Genomic DNA, 8,389 nt, shown 5'->3' on the forward strand with positions numbered 1-8,389 from the left:
GGGGTAATGTCATTCCTTGCCAGGTCATCTTGGCTCTGAGCTCAATGAGGGAGACCACGATGACATCCGGCCTCTAACTTTGAAAAGGCCAGGACAGCTCTGGGCCAGCAGTGTGCTCACGGCCTGATCAGAGTTCAGAGTGCCACAAGAAACAACAGGGAATCTCCATCATAGGTGGAGTCTTGCAAGTGACAGGGAAGAGTAGAGAGGTGTCTGGGGAATATTTGCCCTCAAAGAGTGACAGCTGTTGCTTAGACCCGCCCAAGCCAGTTGGAGAAGATGATTCCACCTTTCAACCCTCCTTCAATCCCCCTCCCTACCTTCTCTCTCTCTCTCTCTCTCTCTCTCTCTCTCTCTCTCTCTCTGTCTCTGTCTCTCTCTCTCTCTCTCTCTGTGTGTGTGTGTGTGTGTGTGTGTGTGTGTGTGTGTGTGTGTGTGAAGGTCAGAGGTCAGCTGCAAGGGTTCCTCAGGAGATGCCCACCTATTATTTTTGAGTCTCTCACTGGCTTTGAACTGGCCAACTGGAGTAGACAAGATGGCCACTGAGCCCCAGGGAGCATCCTGCTTCTCCTTTCCCAGCACTGGGATCACAAATGTATGCTACCACGCCTACGTTTTCACAGGTTCTGGGGATTAAATTAAATTCTGTTTGGGGCGGCAAGCATGGAATGGCCTCCCAGCCCCTGCTAAATTCTTACCTGTAACTCCCCTGAGGTCAACAACTTTAGCCTCCTCCCCATCTTCAACCTCAGCCAGTCCTGCAATGCTGACATCGACTGTTCTGAAAAATCTTGTTCCTGCATGGTGGCACAGGCCTGTCATCCAAGCAAGTTTGGGCCACATAGTGAGTTCCATGCTGGGCTTAGCAAGTCAGTGAGATGCTTTCTCAAAGTAAGAAGAGGAAAAGGCAGTGGTTGAAAAGGGGGAAGAGGAGGAGGAGGAGGAGGAGGAAGAAGAGGAGGAGGAGGAAGAGGAGGAAGAGGAGGAGGAGGAAGAGGAGGAGGAGGAAGAGGACGACGACGACGGCGACGACGACGACGACGACGGCGACGACGACGGCGACGACGACAGGGAGGTCTCAGTACAGCTCAGTAACAGCATGCTAGGCTTCCAGAACCTTATTCACTGGCATAGTCTTCCATGTGTCAGTTGTCTGACAGACTTTCTGCTCTGCGAGATCCAAGGAACCCATTGGAGTCCACCATTGTCATGGCCCCAGTGTGGGAAATTTTGCCAGCTGGTAAAGCTGTTTTGGAAGGTTATGGAAGCAGAGGAGTGTGGAGGCTGGCTCCTGGAGGTAAGCTGTAAGCTGAGGACAGATGGGAAGGAGGGGGATCTTAATATTTAAAGATACCACATTTTCACTGAGCCACACCCCAGCCCCTCACTGGGGGATTCTAGGCAGGGGCTCTACCACTGAGCCACGCCCCCAGCCCCTCACTGGGGGATTCTAGGCAGGGGCTCTACCACTGAGCCACGCCCCCAGCCGCTCACTGGGGGATTCTAGGCAGGGGCTCTACCACTGAGCCACGCCCCCAGCCGCTCACTGGGGGATTCTAGGCAGGGGCTCTACCACTGAGCCACGCCCCAGCCCCTCACTGGGGATTCTAGGCAGGAACTCTACTGCTGAGCTATGCTCCAGCTGCCTTTTTGTTGTTGTTTGCCTGTGTTGTTGGTGTCCTAGTTAGCTTTAACTGTCAATTTGACACATCCTAGATTCTTTTTTTTTTTTCGGAGCTGGGGACCAAACCCAGGGCCTTGCGCTTGCTAGGCAAGTGCTCTACCACTGAGCTAAATCCCCAACCCCGCATCCTAGAGTCTTAATTGAGGAACTGCATAGATTAGATTGGCCTGTAGGATGATCTGTGGGGAGTTGTCTTGTAGTGGGTTGGCCTGATTCTGTTTGTATTGTAATGATAAGTGTATGCCCCCAAAACTGGTTACCCCAGAGAGTCCACACTAGATGCTAAGTGATCCTGCGCCCCCCCCCCCCGTCAGTTGTGATTGTTAAATAAAGATGCCAACAGCCAATAGCTGGGAAAAAAAGACATAAGTAGGGTTTCAGTTTTGCAGCCTTGGGAAGAAGCTGGTGCTGGAGAGGAGGAAGGAAAAGTCACCATGGGTTAACTGAATCAAGGCACACTACATCTTTTTTTTTTTTTTTTCCCGGAGCTGGGGACTGAACCCAGGGCCTTGCTAGGCAAGCGCTCTACCACTGAGCTAAATCCCCAACCCCAGCACACTACATCTTTACTCTCTTAAACTGATTGTCAGTTTGATGAGAACAGTAACTCACACAGTGTCCTTTGTCACTCTCCTTCAGGTGGCCTCTCCTTGCTTGCCCCCTATAACAAAGATCTCACTGCACAAGCTTGTTATCAAGACAATTCTGATCAGTAGATATCCATCGACTACTGTGATGGAGAATCCACGCTCAATGATCCCAGCTTTGGGGACATTTTAGTGACCTAGGCAGACAGTGCTGGTGGAGTTTATTCGTGCTCTAAATATCTGTTGAGGACATTCTGAGCGCTTGTCACCATGCCCTGTGTGGTGAATAACACCAGTGTGGCTCTAAGAGGAACGGGACTAGAGAGAGAATGCCACTAGCCATTCAGAGGCATCTCTACGGACAGGTGTCCCCACATTGGGCCTTGAATACAGACGAGCGTGGTGAGGTTTGTTTGTGGGCTAGAAAGAACTGGTGAGTTTTTTGAATGTTCTAGCATACCCATAAAGGTGTGGGGTCATATAGCATGATAGCTCATTGTCAAAGAGGGAGACACACACTGATCATGGAAGGAAGAGTAGCCTCCAAGGCCCATGGAAAGCTGGGTGGGTGGTATACCAGTAATTCTGGCACCCAAGAAGCTAAGGGGGAAGATCAGGAGTTCAAGGCCAGCCTAGGCTACATAGTAAGACCCTGCCTCAAAAAAGAAACCGCAACAATAAATACATGACTGGGGTGATGACTCTGCCTGAGTTTGATCCCCACACAAACACACCAGGCATGTGAGACACATTATTCCAGCTGGCGAGAGAGACAGGCAGATCCCTAGGACTTGCTGGTCAGGCAGCCAGGCTGGGTCAGCAAACTACAGGCCAAGGGAGAGGCTCTGTCTCTAAAAATAAGACACAGAGTGACTGAGGAAAGCACCCGAGGTTGACATCTGACCTCTGTGCTTGCGTGAAACACACACACACACACACACACACACACACACACACACACACACACCACCACCACCACCACCACCACCCCCCCCCCCAAAAAAAACCCAGAGAAGAGTTTCCAGGTCTGGCGTAAAGCCTCCATTTCTTCTGGTGTAGACTACCTCGGGGCTGATCCTTCCCGTTTCTGCTTAAGGCCATCAACCCACAGCTATTTTTACAGCAGGATGTCTGTGGCCACAGGTCCTTTGAACAGACCCCTCTTGCATGTTTCTGTAGTACGTATATCCTGGCTTAGCCTGTCTTTGTGTGGCTGCAGCTATAAAACAGGCATGAAGCATTCTGGGAGACATTCTTCTGGTTTTAAAGGCTGTCTTGCCTACTCTAATGAGAGGAAGCTTCTTGCTGGGGAGAAGGGGTGGCTGGGAAGAAGGGGACACCAGGATTTTTGGGGGGGAAAGCCCCAAAGCACTCTCCAATTGTCCTCAAAGCGGCTCTACCATTGCCTGGTAATTACAGAGAAGACAGATGTGAGTAGCCATTTCCTGTGGGGTGAGAGAATGGTTGGGGGCGAAAGAAAGAAGGAATAATTGGCTCTAAGTCGGCGTTCTGCCTGGAATATGAATTGTAGAATGGGTTAGCTCCTGACCAGACTTAGTCTTTGGTGCCTACTCAGCTTCTGCCCTTCTAGGAGCCCAGGTAGTCTCCCAGGGGTAGCCATAGGACAATGGGGGAGAGGGGCAACTTCTCTGCATATACAACAGATCCGAAGCTCAGAGGTGGGAGAGGGTCAGTTCTAGTTTCCTTTCTGTTGTGACAAAGCATTCTGATAAAAACCAACTTGGGGAGGAAAGGGTTAGTTCATTTTATATTTTCAGGTCACAGTCTATCATCAGGGGACGCCAGGACAGGGACTCAGGGCAGAAACTTGGAGCTAGGTAGGTAGATAGATAGATGGCGTCTGAGTATCTGACGTGTTTTTACTAGAACCCACAAAGGGCAGAAGAGGTGAAGAGTTACAGGAGGTTGTGAGCCAATCTACATGAGTTCTAGGAACAAAATCAGGTTCTCTAAAAGAGCTAAACAGGCTCTTAACCATTGAACTATCTCTCCAGAACTTTAGCTAGCTTTATTATATATTCTGCAACCACATGCCTAGGGAATGGTGCCACCCACAGTGGCTGGGCCCTCCTATATTAATTAATAATTAAGATAATCCCTTACAGACAGGTCCATGGCAAACCCAGTTAAGACAATTACTCAGGTGAGGCTTTCCTTTTAGTTGATTCTAAGCTGTATTGAGTTGGCAATTAAACTTATCACTGAGTCAAAAATATGATCATTCACTTTTTTTTTTGGTGTTTCCTGAAGATCCAGCCCACTTTGATCCTTGGGCCATAGTGGTCCCAAGGGAGCCATGTTCATCTTGGCTTGACACTGTATTAGTTACTTCCATGTCATTATGACAAAATGCATGACAGAAACGTTTGGCTCATAGTTTCTGAGGGGTCCACTCTATTATGCTGATGGGCAGAGTTCCCACACAGTAGTGGGCCAGGAAGCAGAGACAGAGTAAGACAGGAAGCAGGGCCTTGGATAACTTCCAAAGCCCAATCCTATAACCTGCTCTTTCCAGGTGAGCCCCATCTTCTTAAAGTTTGACAGCCTCCCCAAACAGTGCTCCCTGGTGGGGAACAAGCATCCAAACATGTAGGCCGGGAGGGGGTGCTGGAGAGGTGAATGGGGGAAGTGTATGTCACATCCAAACTGTAATAGTCATATTGCTATCCTTGTTTGATCACACAGCATTTGTAGCCATGCCTTTTTTGTGTTTGTCTGTTCATCTATCTGTCTGTTTTGAGTCAGTACTTTCTGTAAGCTGGCCTCCATTTCACTATATAGCTAAGGATGGCCTTGAACTCTTGATCTTCCTGCATCCAGTTCCTGAGTGCTGGGATTATAGGTGTGTGCCACCATTCCTGGATTATGAATGGTTAGAGATGAAACCCAGTGCTTTATGCAAAAGAGGCAAGCAATCTCCCAACATGGTTTATAAGGAGCCTCTGTGGGCTGGCACATCGTTTGACCCTCTAGCAAACCCATATGGGGACAAATGACCCAGTTCATGTTATTCATGAAGAGACTAAAATATATCATCACATAAGGACTGGAACTTGTGTGTAAGTCACTTGATAGTCAATCTGTCCAGGGCCTCAGAGACCTGGGATGTGGTGGGTATCTATACAGCCACACCTCACAGATCATACTAAAGTATCACTGCTCTAGGGGCTCAAGAGATGGCTAGCAGGTAAAGGTGCTTGCCACCAAGCCTGATGTCCTGAGTTCAAATCCTAGGACCCATATGGTAAGAGGAGAGATCTGATTCCAACAAGTTACCGTTGGACTTCCATACACACAAAATAAATAAACGTATAAGGAAAAACTAATATCACTGCTTTGGTAACTATTTATGGTCATGTGAGGAACCCATCGCACAGTGCGTGCCTGCAATCCCAGCACCTGGAGACTGAGGCAGAAAGATTGAGAGTTCGAGGCTAGCCTATTTCAAACAAACAAACAGACAGAATCAGCCCACAGCACAAAGGGGGTGTTTACAGGGCCCATGGGTTAGAAAACAAGACATGGCTTACTTAGAAAAGACAATGGGGCTGGAGAGATGGCTCAGTGGTTAAGAGCACTGACTGCTCTTCCAGAGGTCCTGAGTTCAAATCCCAGCAACCACAGGATGGCTCACAACCATCTGTCATGGGATCCGATGCCCTCTTCCGGTGTGTCTGAGGACAGCGATGGAAAAAGGACAGCAGACATGAATGCGGAATCCCCACAGGAGACAGATGACAGCCCACCTGGCCGTATGAGCTAGTTACCTCTTTCACTGATGCGTCAAAATACCTTACGAAAACAATGTCGGAAAGAAGGGTTGATTTGGTTCACAGTTTGAGGGTATGGCCCACCATGCTGAGGAAGGTGTGGTTACAGGAGCAGGAGGCAGCTGCTCACACAGCACCCACAGTCAGGAAAGAGAGACGGAGGCTGGTGCTCAGCTCACTGTCCCCTTTTTATTCAGTGCAGGACACAAAGCTGTGGACTGGTGCCACCCATACTCAGGTTGGGTCTTTCTCTCTCAATTAACCCCATCTAGAAACTTCCTTAAAGACATGCCCAGATGCGTGTCCTCGTGATGATTCTAGATGCTGCCAAGTTGACAGTCAACATCAATCACCACAGGTTAGATCATATATGTTTAATGTCCGGGCAGAAAAGATTCAAAGATACTGTAGATTGACCGGGACTCTATGGCTTGTGCTTCCTTACAATATGGCTGCCTCTCGGTAGTCAGATTCTTCCTATGGTGGCCCAGGACTGTAACAATAATGTTGGAAGCGCCTCAAATTGTGTGACCTAGCCTCAGAAACCACGGGGTGACACTTGATATTTCTGTCTTCTATCATTGGTAAACAGGGCGGTGAGAGAGCCTGCATGCCCAGTGGTGTAAACAAAAAGGAAGGCTGGGGCTAGCCTGGGCTCAACACCCTTGGGAAGTGATGTTGGATCACAGATCTGACAGGTTGAAGAGCAGAAATTCAGGACCCACACACAGCCATGCCAGCCCAGCAAGCAGACTACTACCACTGAGACAGTTGGCAGCAGTAGCTTTCTCTATGCTGTAGCATCTGCAGCCAAGAAAGATTGTCCTTCAGTCAGGGCCACAGTGGAAAAGAGGGGTCTGCTCCTGTTGTGATTTAATTTTTTTTTTTTTGTGAGACAGAACCACACTAAGTTGCCCAGGCTAGCATCCATTCACTATGTAGCCCAGGCTGCTCCTGATCTCATAACCTCCTGCTTCAGCCTCCCATGTGCAGGGGCTTCAGGCCGGTGCACCATGCATAGCTCTGGTGTTTTCTTCTGAAATCCTCTTCATCGGGCCTGTGGATGTGGCCCCGTTGGTAGAGTGTGAGCCTAGCATGCTCAGAACTCTGGGCTTGACTCTCAGCACCGTGTACACCAGCCCTGGTTGTGGGGAGGTCCGTCCCCACCTCAGTAACTCCAGCACTTGGGAGGCAGAGGCAGGAGGATTGGAAGTTCAAGGTCATCTCCCTCTACCTAGTAATTTGGTCTACATGAGATCTCATCTCCTTTTGTTTATTTTTTTCAAAAATTTTATTTATTTTGTTTTTGAAACAAGATGTCATTAAGTAGCCCTTGCTGGCCTAGAAATTCCCCATGTAGATCAGGCTGCCCTCTAACTCACAGAGATCGGTGTGTGATCAGTGTAAGTGTGTTTGTGTGTGTGAAAAGGCAATCTTAGATGTCACTCCCCAGGAGACTGTTTCCCTTGTCTTTTGAGACAATCATCCTGGCCTGGAGTTTTCCCATTTGCCTGGACTGACTGCATCAAACTCTAGGGATCCCCCAGGATTCCCAGGGATCCCCACCACCCCATCTCTGCCTTCTCAGTGTGTCTTAGCTAGCGTTTTACTGCTGCGAACAGACACCATGACCAAGGCAACTCTTATAAGGACGACATTTAATTGGGGCTGGTTTATATGTGGTTCAGTCCATCATCACCAAGGCAGGAACATGGCATCATCAAGGCGGGAACTTGGCAGCAACCAGGCAGGCGTGGTGCAGGAGGAGCTGAGAGCTCTACATCTTCATCTGAAGGCTGCTAGCAGAATACTGACTTCCAGGCAGCTAGGATGAGGGTCTTAAAGCCCACACCCAGAGTGACACACCTCCTTCAGCTAGGCCACACCTCCCACAACTAGGCCACACCTACAACCAGGCCACATCCCTGCAACTAGGCCACACCCACTATAGCTAGGCCACACCTCCTACAATAAGGCCACACCTCCTACAATAAGGCCACACCTCCTACAACTAGGTCACACCTCCTGCAACAGGCCACACCTCCAACAGAGCCACTCTCAGGGACAAGCATATAGAAACCATCACACAGTGGTAGGATTACAAATACACCCCACCATGTCCAGCTTAGCTTCTGTAAGTGTGTGCTAGGGCCCAAACCCAGCTCCAGCCCTCCACCCCCTCCCCCATGCTTATAGGGCAAACAGTATCAACTGAGCTAACACCTAGACTTGATTTTTGGGATTTTTCAGACAGAGTCTCATTATGTAGCCCAGGTTGGCCTAAAACTAATACTGTATAGTCCAAAATTCACCAGAATTCACAACCC

The sequence above is a fragment of the Rattus norvegicus genome, chromosome 12 (assembly GCF_036323735.1).
Source record: "Rattus norvegicus strain BN/NHsdMcwi chromosome 12, GRCr8, whole genome shotgun sequence".
In the NCBI taxonomy this organism is placed as follows: domain Eukaryota; kingdom Metazoa; phylum Chordata; class Mammalia; order Rodentia; family Muridae; genus Rattus; species Rattus norvegicus.